Here is an 11,539-nt window from a genome sequence, read left to right on the forward strand (position 1 = left end):
ATAAGAATAAGGACTTAGCAATTTATTAATATTTTTCATCTACAATATAAAAAATTTAATATAAATATAGGATATAAACATACATGGAAATGCGCCAATAAGAACTATGATTTTTAATTTTTAATAAAAGCTTGGTGGATGAGTTGGGTTTTTGCTTGAGTTTGAACTTATCAAGTTATGTAAAAATAAGTCAGACAAAACAAATGGATTATTATTCCTATTATATATGTTCTTTTTTTTTCCAGTTCAAACAAAGTAACATCCTAAGAAGCCCATGTTCAATTTAATTAGATCTGAGCTCTTAACCCCAACCCCAACCCCAACATAGTGGGCAATCCAGAGTGAGTTCTAGTAAGCTTATCCGGTAAAGCCTTTAATAATTGTATAAGAGATTTAGGGTTCAATCCCCGCCTACACCAAAAATTAATTGGTGTCTTAGTCTAATAATAAAGAGCTAGCATTAGAAGCGGACGCCATAAAATGAAACTCTCTCCAAAAAAAAAAATTTAATGGGCAACCCATACTCTTAATAACACTCAAGCCTTGCTCCACAATCCACATTAATTAATGGGTGTAACAGTTGAGGCATCACTCATATGACTAGAAAAAAATACTAAAATTACAAACTTTTTTATGAAAAAAAAAATCATATAGAATAATGTCTTGTGCCTTGAATGATCTAGCATTAGAAGCGGATGTCATAGAATGAAACTCTCTAAAAAAAAATAGTGGGCAACCCATACTCTTAATAACACTCAAGTATTACTCCACAATCCACAATAATTGATGGGTGTAATGGTTGAGGGATCACTCATATGACTAGAAAAAATACAAAAATTACAAAACTTTTATGAAAAAAAAAATCATTTAGAATAATGCCCTGTGCCTTGACGTACACACCCCATTTGTAACTCAAAGGCTAAAATCTGGATTTTTTTCCTATATAACCAAATCATTCGAACAATTTTATTAGTAAGCAAGGTTTCGAAACAAATTAGTAATCTAACAAATCGAGTTTGGTATGCTCGATTTTGTTTTTCTAAATCGAGTTGGTAAAAGTCAAGTTCCATGAAAATCAAGTCTCAGAGACTTGATTTCCATGAGAACCCACCACCATCAGATTAGAACAAGAAAATACAACGAAGCATCACCAAATCGAAAGACCCAGACAAGAAAAACAACGAATCCCTTTGCCTGGAGCTTCGTCGCTGCCTCCTGGAACCGTTGGTTTGTGTTTCTTCTTTGCTGGGTTTTGTCTTCTTCGTGTAGTTTGTGTTTCTTCTTTGCTAGGTTTCACCTTCTTCGTGGTTCTTCATCTGGGTTCTTCATTTGGGTTCCTCATGGAACTCAAGTGCCAAACACTCGATTTTAGTGAAACACGACTCTTCTCCAATTAATTTCAAAGAGCAAAATCGACTCTTTTGGTCTCGATTTGTTAGATACCAAAATAGTTTCAAACCTTGGCTAACTAATAAAATATTTTGACTTTTATAGTTATTTAAAAAAAAAAATCCCCAAAATCTAGCCAACTTCTTCAATTTAACATGGCTATACAAGGCATCCAATCCAAGGGTGGAGCTATGTTGAAGGGTGGCCCTTAAAACTTTGAAAAAAAAAAAAAATATATATATATATATAATTATTTTAATATATTCCAAATTTAGTCTATAAAAATAAGGGTTGGCCTCCCAAATTTTTGAATTAGTCCAATGATACTCTTAAAAAAATCATTGGTATAATAGATATAGAGATATAATTTTATTTTCACGGTCCTATTTTCTATTGTAAAATGTATTTTTATGTCTGTTAAATATTTGATAAAGTTTGGCATCAAAGATGTTTGAATTTATTTTTTTTTAACCTGTTATGTGGTGATTAACAAGTCATTGACTCATTAAAAAAATATTACCACTAAAACTACACATCAAATGTGTCTTTAGTTGCCATATAATATGTTAGAGCAAGATACTTTCAAATATATTTGGAGCCTAATTTATTCATCCAAGTTTCGGATTATTCATGTTTTTAAAAATTTCATTAATTCAATTGAAAGATTTTTTACTTACTTTAGTATAAAATTTGATAATTTGTATTTAAAATGAAACTTTTTAAGAATTTCACTATGAAAATGGAAAAAATAAATTTTATTTTATGAAAAATTGCTATCAAACATAATTTTGATTGAAAATACTAAGTTTTTTTTGTATGTGTGTATATATATAACTTATCAAATAAAAAAAAGTGTATATATAATATAAAAAAAAACGTGTATATGTATGTATGTATGTAAATGGGGTTGTTTTAATAAATATATTAGTGCCGCAACTTGACTACCAAAACAAAAATTCCTTACTCCGTCTCCAATTTCAATACACCAATATTATAATTCTATGTGATTGCGTGAGGATTTAGATTGCAGTGTACATACACCATCACTCTGAGAATTCAATTGCACAAAGTCAAAAACTATGAAAAATTGTGTAAGCTGAAGTAAAGGTTCGTTGTTCTTTAGAGTGCTCGAGCGAGTGGAGACCCACTCTAGAATCAAGATAACATCTGCTTTGGTAAAATTTTGGAGCAAAAGAGGTAAATTCAAAATAAAAATGTATTCATGTTTTATACAATTTCTAATATATTTGTATAAAAGTCATAGTGGTTGTTTTCGTGCTCTAGTAATGTCTTTGAGTTGTTTTTTTAGGACAAAAACATTTTTGTTTGATTATTTATTTGGAAACTTTTTTATGTGTATTGATAATTGATAGCTCTTATAAAAATCTTCCCTGGTATCACAAATCACAATCATGAGACATTCTTACCCAAAAAAAAATGTGTGGCGCGATGCATGAGGTTATATTTCGTAGAGGTGTTTGACAGGTCTGATAGTGTACTTCCAACATGACATTTAATATTTATGCTGAAAATAATATTTGATCGAATTAAATATAATTGGATTATATTTAAATCAATAAAAAAATTTTAACTAAAATTTTTCAAAAATATGTAATCGATTGGATAAATATAATATTGAATTAAAAATTGCTGTTTCTCTTGGATGACAATGAAATAAAATAAAATAAAATATGGATTTTATATGTTTTATTTAATGAAAATTAGGCTATATTATGCTTTGTGTGATTTTTATATGAAAAAAAAAATAGTGCATAATTACTCTAAATTCAACGCACAAAAATAATTTTTCTAATATAAAAAAATGGGGCATTTTTTATTTCATGTAATTAGTTTAAACTTTATAGTATTTAATTCCATAATTATTTTCTTAGTCAAATATAAAATTTACAAATTAATACATGATATTAAAATTTGCATTTAGCAAAAAAAAAAATTACTTCTGTAAGTGCATAATTGCACCTGGACCCAAAGATAATCACGGGCTCAGGCCCAATGAGCCTTAAATAATGAAATTTGTAGAGTGTGGGCTTGAAATTTAGATTAGAAGTACTGAGAACTTAATAACAGGCTAAGATGTGCAAACACTTGTAAATAACAAATGATACTTGCAAATAGACCTCCTCGGACGTGAGCCGAGGACTACTTCTGTATTATTTTTCTTTCTTTCTCAAAGGTTACAATCCTTCCTCCCTCTTTCTTTAGTTACAGACACCCCCCCTTAAATACTTCATTTTCTGATGTTTTATCCACGTGTTTGCTCAAACCCCCTCCCCCCGAGATATTTCTTCCCTTAGTGCCTTTGAATAGTGACCAAAAGTTTCAGCCTTACTGTTCAGGAGTCACTTCCCCATTAATGCGGCCAGGGAGGTAGGTGCAGAGTCTTTAATGTGGAGGTGGCAGCCTTTGCTCTTGGTGTTTCTCAAACACCGGTGTATCTAGAAGGTTCAAGGTTTCCCCCTTTTAACCAACAGTCTTTCCAGAATTCTGCCTTGGCCTTCGTATTGAATTTGCGAGTTTTCTTGGGTCTGTCCGAGGAGAAACTCACCATCGGATGTGTCCTCGGACCCTCGGCGTATGGGCCGATCCGCAGTACTAATAAGTTCTTAGCCCAAGAACATATTGGCCCTCTTTGCTAGAGCATAAGGGCCCAAATGCCCACTTGGGTCCTTTTACGCCCCACAATAGCCCCTCAAAACTCTATTTTTCAGCATCCAAGGAGAAAAAATAGGGTTTTGATCCAACGAGAACTCATCCCACACGTTTTGTAAATAACTACGCGTGTGGAGATCGTTCCGTATTCCAGAGGATGCCACTTGGCGGTTTAATTTTCAAAAACGCGCGCATTTATTACCGTAAGTTACACCTTGTCTCCCATGTTCAACGGTGAGATGAGCATCCAACGGCCCTTGTTTTCCCCTAAAAATTTGGGCGGGACGAATACAATTTCGAGGCCGCTTTCCCGCACGTCGTGACGCTTTGGGAACCTGCGCCTTCATTTATTTCTTCAGAAGCTAATCCCATCAAAACATCAGTAATCACCTTTTCTGCCAGAAATCCATGGAAATTCGCATAACTTCAGATCTGTAAGTGCTTATTCTTTTTCCTTAACCCATTCTCCTCGGATCCTGTCCTCGGCTCCACTTTTAACCGTTCTCCCTCTTAGAACTTAGTCTTTCGTTCCTTTCTAATGGGAAAATTTAAGTGTCTAGTTAATACCGCCGCTGGGATGGAAGGTTTTAGAGCTAAGTATCACATTCCCAGCGACGTAGGTTTAAAATACTACCCGGTGGAAGCCGTGGCCGGTTCTAGGAAAACCGGAGAGGTCATCATCCCGATGGTCGCCTTCGTAGAAGGTGGGATGACCCTCCCAATGAAACCCGTAACCAGGGAATACCTCCGCAACCACCGGTTGTGTCCCGACCAGTGTGCTCCCAACGCGTTTAGAGTTCTAGGAAGCGTCGACGCTCTAAATGAGCAGATGGGTCTGAACCTTACCTGGCACGACATCATTTTTATGTACGAGTGCCATAAACTTACCAATGTAGGTTATTACATCAAATCCCGCTCTAGCGTAGTTAGGTTAATCTCCTGTCTGCCCAAGTCCAATAAAGGCATGAAGGACGACTACCTCATTATCTCGAGCAGCGCAGCACGACGGCCCCCATTTGCCCGATTGAGTGGGGAGATCCAGGTGTGACCTAGGATCTAACTTCCCACCCCATAAATCCATATAAGCATCTTAGAATGTCATTTGCATTTATAAACTGTTTGATTTTGATTTACCACATGTCTTAAAAGTTTGATCATGTTCGTCTGTCCTTGGTGTCTTTCTTTACAGATAAATAACTTGTGCGCCCCCGCTTGAGTCACTGTAACGTCGCGGACCTGAACCGAGTGCTACGCTCAGAGGTGTTCGTGAGCGAAGACTTGCAACTCAAAGCGGCCCACCTGATACTAGGCTACAATCCGATATCCTCAGACTTCCAGGAGACAGAGAATGCCATCATCGCGGGGGATAGAAGGCGTAAGAGAATACACGTAGCAAGACCACGATTTCTTGCCGACGACGACATCCCCGACGACCCCAACACCATTCTGTACAGTCGTCCAATTGCGGCGATCCCCCTCTCAACACACTCCCACAGCCATTGCTTGTCCGAAGGAGCAAGTGTCCTCTTTGCACACATTAGACGACGAAATAGATAAGTTCCGGCTCGAGGACCTTGAAAGACCCAGGAAACCAATTCGTCGTACTTTCGACGAGGAAGAAGAGCCACGGGAGGCCTCCGGAATTGCGGGGTTCATCGTTGTCCACCCCGAAGACGACTCGAGGAGGATATGGACAAGCTTCAAGGCCTTCTAACCAAGAGAGGCGAAAAAGTTGCCCAAAAGAGGGCGGGGAGGGTCCCAAGCTCTTCCCTGCTTTGCCACCTCCCCTCCTCTGGCGAACCCAAGCTTCTGGGCGAGGAGGCCAGAAAAGAAAAGAAAGGGAGGCCGAGGATGCTGGCTGGCGAAAAAACAAAAGGCCACGACAACGGCCAGCCGCCCTCGGCGGCAAAAGGCGAGGACAAAAGGGCAAAGGTCGGGCTCGCTCAGTCGAGAGTGGGGAGATCAGAGATATGGCCGAAGTGCGCCGAGCACCAGCTACCTGGTCTCCTGACCTAAGACTGGACAGTGCACCAATTTCTTGCCAGTCTAGTATTAGGGCAATCCAACAAGGCCACGCCCACCACCTAGCCGATGCGTTGAGGCGCCCCCTTCTGCTGCCCAAGGACATGGAAACCTTGGAGAGAATGAGCCAACCTCAACTGTTTCTGTCTTTAAAGAGGGAACTGGCCCTTGTAAGTTTTAACTTTTTATGTACATTTCATTTTTCATAATATCGAATGATTAATGAGTGTTCTGCTATATCTAATTCTCTAACACTTTATGGTAGGCCGTTCAAGAAGTTTTTGTAGCCGAGAAGTTTATATAGGACTCTCGGAAGAAGGCCAGAGTGGAGGCTGACATTCGAATGGAGACTGAGAAGTCCCTAGGCCAGGCCCTTGCAAAAAATGAAAAACTCGTCTCTTAGGTGGCTGATCTCAAAAGAGAAAGAGATGATGCCGAGGCCAGCCTGAAGACTATGAAGACCCAAATAGAAGGGCAGCGCAAGCTTCTCCACCAAAAGGATGACGAGCTCTCCCAAGCCCAGAAGGAGCGCTCGGATTTGGAGAAGGAGCTTGCGCGAATGAAGGAGGAGGCCGGCGCATTCAAACGCTCTCTGGAGGCCGCCAAGCAGGCGAGTTATGAGGAAGGGGTAGCTGTGCAGCAGAGCGACTAATAGAGAGCTTTCGCGGCCTTGTGCCAGGAGTACTGTTAGCAAGTCTGGAGGGAAGCTCTAAACGTGGCAGGGGTTCCTTCAGCCTCGGAGCTGAGGAAGTCCGAGAACGTTTGGCTTCCTTTGGACATACAGGAGATAGAAGAGGCTCCTGTTGTTGCTCCTGCCCCTGAGGCAACTCTTCCTGCTCTTCCTCCTATGGTCCCGAAGCTCACTCCAGATCCTACAAAACCTTCAGGTTCCAACAAAGAGAAGGAAGGGGGTGGGGATGCCGAGAAGGGCTTGAGCCAGAACGTGGAGCCCAATGTCCCTCCAACAAATGCAGCAGACAAAGGGAAGCAAGTTCTGTCTTCCTTTAAGTTGGAGCTAAGAAACACCGAGGCAACCAGCATTTCTCAGCAAGACCCCCTCCAAGAGTTTAGGGACCAGCCTAGGACTTCTCTTTCTTTGTAATCAGAACTTAGCATGTAATGTATGCCAGAATAATTAATGAAAGACAATTTTTGTATGACTTTCGCGCATGTTGTATTGGTTTTACTTTATTCTTTTTGTACTTGTCGTAAAAGTTCTCATTAATACATAGTTAAAGGAAGAACAGAACAAACAAATCTAACTCCAGGAATTGCACAATTACAACCTCCAAACAACCATGCGCATATTTGCTTCGCAAAGTAGAACATTTAAAAACCTGGCAGAGATTAACTTAGTTGGATATTAAACAATGCCCTAGTTAAAAAAAAAAAACTCATATGATGATTAAACTTTTGTAATTTGAAGTATTACTTTCAGTAGGATGTAAGGTCCGAGGGCTATTCCTTACAAAAATTTGTTCAACACTTAAAGATATAAAACTTTAAGATTTAAGTTAATGAATGGTAAGATACTGATTTCCACAAAGCATGTGATAAGAATAAGAACAGTGACTAAGATATCAATTTCCACAAGATTTGTGGTCCGAGGACCACACTTAACCAAGTTTCTGTTTGACACTTAAGAATAGTAACTTCAAATGTTAATTTTTTCAAAGTAAAAGGTCTGAGGACCCGGCATAACTTAGGTTCTGTTTAACAAATGATAAGATATCAGTTCCACAAGGTTTGTGGTCCGAGGACCATACTTAACCAAGTTTCTGTTTGACACTTAAGAATAGTAACTTCAAATGTTAATTTTCCCAAAGTAGAAGGTCCGAGGACCCGGCATAACTAAGGTTTTGTTTAACAAATGATAAGATATCAATTTCCACAAGGTTTGTGGTCCGAGGACCATACTTAACCGAGTTTCTGTTTGATAATTAAGAATAGTAATTTCAAATGTTAATTTTCCTAAAGTAGGAGGTCCGAGGACCCGGCATAACTAAGGTTCTGTTTAACAAATGATAAGATATCAATTTCCACAAGGTTTGTGGTCCGAGGACCATACTTAACCGAGTTTCTGTTTGATACTTAAGAATAGTAATTTCAAATGTTAATTTTCCCAAAGTAGGAGGTCCAAGGACCCGACATAACTAAGGTTCTGTTTAACAAATGATAAGATATCAATTTCCACAAGGTTTGTGGTCCGAGGACCATACTTAACCGAGTTTCTGTTTGATACTTAAGAATAGTAATTTCAAATGTTAATTTTTCCAAAGTAGGAGGTCCAAGGACCCGGCATAACTAAGGTTCTGTTTAACAAATGATAAGATATCAATTTTCACAAGGTTTGTGGTCCGAGGACCATACTTAACCGAGTTTCTGTTTGATACTTAAGAATAGTAATTTCAAATGTTAATTTTCCCAAAGTAGGAGGTCCGAGGACCTGGCATAACTAAGGTTCTGTTTAACAAATGATAAGATATCAATTTCCACAATGTTTGTGGTCCGAGGACCATACTTAACCGAGTTTCTGTTTGATACTTAAGAATAGTAATTTCAAATGTTAATTTTCCCAAAGTAGGAGGTCCGAGGACTCGGCATAATTAAGGTTCTGTTTAACAAATGATAAGATATCAATTTTCACAAGGTTTGTGGTCCGAGGACCATACTTAACCAAGTTTCTGTTTGATACTTAAGAATAGTAACGATAAGCCCCGAAGTATTTATAACTTTGAATTGGTAACTAACAAAAGCACATTTTATTAATAATAATACCTTCGAAGGTTATTTACATTCCAGGGGCGTGGTACAATTATTTCATCTAGATCAGCTAAGCGATACGACCCTATGCCAGCTACTGAAACAATGCGATAGGGACCTTCCCAGTTCGGTCCTAGTTTACCCCAAGCCGGGTTCTTAGCTGTGCCCATAACTTTTCTTAGTACAAGATCCCCAGGTGCGAGTGGCCTTAGCTTCACGTGGGCATCATATCCCCATTTAAGCTTCTATTGATAATAAGCCATTTGAACCATAGCGGCCTCACGCCGTTCCTCAATTAAATCAAGACCTTTCTCCAGGAGGCCATCATTATTCTTCGGGCTAAAAGAACTCGTCTTCAGGGTAGGAAAATCTGATTCCAGAGGTATCACCACCTCGGCTCCATAAGTCATAAAGAATGGTGTTTCTCCCGTGAACCTGCGCGGTGTAGTCCGATACGTCCACAGAACATGTGGGAGTTCTTCTACCCACCTGCCTTTCGCATCGTCCAACATTTTCTTGAGCCCACTGACTATGACCTTGTTAACAGCCTCGGCTTGCCCATTTCCCTGGGGATAAGCTGGGGTGGAATACCTATTTATGATACCCATATCATCACAATATTTCCTAAAAGCCTTGCTGTCGAATTGAACGCCGTTGTCTGAAATAAGCGTATGTGGTATTCCGAATCTAGTGACAATGTTTTTCCAAACAAACTTTTTGGAATCAACGTCTCTGATATTTGCTAAGGGCTCAGCCTCAACCCATTTAGTGAAGTAGTCCATCCCCACGAGCAGCCATCTTTTGTTTCCTGTAGCCCTCGGAAATTGCCCCACGATGTCCAATCCCCATTGTGCAAAAGGTCAGGGAGTGGAGAGAGGATTTAGAACCCCTCCAGGTTGATGAATATTAGGGGCGAACCTCTGGCATTGATCACATTTTCGAGCATAATCCTGAGCCTCCCTCTGCATATTGGGCCACCAATAACCCTGAGTCAAAGCTACGTGGGCTAAGGATCTTCCCCGGTGTGGCTCCCACCCAAATTCCTTCATACGATTCTTCGAAGTGCTTCCGTTGATTCGGGGTGCACACACAACAAATACGGTCTAGAAGGATCGTTTTATACGGTTGGTCCTCGGACAACCGAACGTGGCGCCTTTTCGACGTATCTTATCTGCTTCAGACTTGTCCTCGGGAAGGATGTCGTTCTTAAGAAAAGATATAACCGGGTCAATCCAACTAGGTCCAGGCCTTATCAGATGAATACGAGCTGCGTTGACAATGGTAAGAGTTGGCTCTAATAAATTCTCCACGAGGATAATCCTAGGCAAACCCTAAGCCGAAGACGTTGCTAACATAGCTAAAGAATCTGCATGGGTGTTTCTACTCCTATAAATGTGAGCTAAGACGAAGGAGTCAAATTCAGCTTGCTGACGCTTGACCTGGGCCAAATATTCCTGCATTCTTAGGTCCCTAGCCTCCATGGTCTCGGTGACCTGGCCGACCACTAGCTGAGAGTCTGAGAACGCATGGACTTCCTTTCCACCCATCCTATGTACCATGTTCATGCCCACCAGGACTGCTTCGTACTCGGCTTCATTATTGGTAGCCGAGAATGACAGCCTTAGAGATTTTTCGAAGACAATTCCCTCAGGGGATACCAGGACAAGTCCGACACCAGACCCTCTCTGATTAGCTGCCTCATCCACATACATTTTCCAAGTCGGAGGTGCTACGGCTGTGATCACACCAACTGATTTTTCATCCATGTGTGCTTCTTTCATAGTTTCTTCTATCAATGGCTCGATAAACTCTGCCACCAAGTCAGCAAGGACCTGGCCCTTCACGGAGGTGCAAGGCCTGTATTTAACGTCAAAGGCTCCCAAAATGGTTCCCCACTTTGCCACCCTACCAGAGTAATTGGCGCTGCGTAACACCGCCTTGAGAGGCAATTGGGTCAGAACCACCACAGTGTGAGACTGAAAATAATGAGAAAGTTTCCGCGTGGCATGAACTATGGCCAGAAGTGCTTTTTCCAAGAGTAGATAGCGCACCTCGGCCTCATTCAAAGATTTACTAACGTAGTAGATCGGTCTTTGCACCCCGTTTTTCATCCCTTATGAGGACCGAGTGACCGCGTGGACGGCCGGCTGCACGAATAAGCAAACAAGACCTCATCCGCCTTGGGGCGAGACAAAATGGGTGGCCGAGAAAGATATTGCTTAAGCTGTTGGAAGGCTAACACGCAATCCTCGGTCCATTGAAACCCCTTCCATTTATTCAACAACTGGAAGAAAGGGCGGCCACGGTCGGTTGATTGAGAGATAAATCTGCTCAGTGCGGCAATCATGCCGATCAATTTCTGGATTTCTTTTGGGTTCCGAGGCGGCTGCAAATCCTGAATAGCCTTGACCTGTGATGGGTTTACCTCTATGCCCCTATGAGTAATCATGTATCCCAATAACTTTTCAGACCCCACGCCAAAAGAGCATTTTGAGGCGTTAAGACGCAACTTGTATTCTTTTAGCACCTGGAAGGTGTCAGCCAGATCTTTCACGTGTGAAGGTATTGTTCTACTCTTCATCACCATATCATCCACATACACCTCAATGGTCTTCCCTAGTTGCTGTTCGAACATTCTGGTCATCATTCTTTAGTAGGTAGCCCCAGCATTCTTCAACCCGAACGGCATGACCTT

Source organism: Castanea sativa, chromosome 9 (assembly GCF_040712315.1).
Source record: "Castanea sativa cultivar Marrone di Chiusa Pesio chromosome 9, ASM4071231v1".
NCBI classification, from domain to species: Eukaryota; Viridiplantae; Streptophyta; class Magnoliopsida; order Fagales; family Fagaceae; genus Castanea; species Castanea sativa.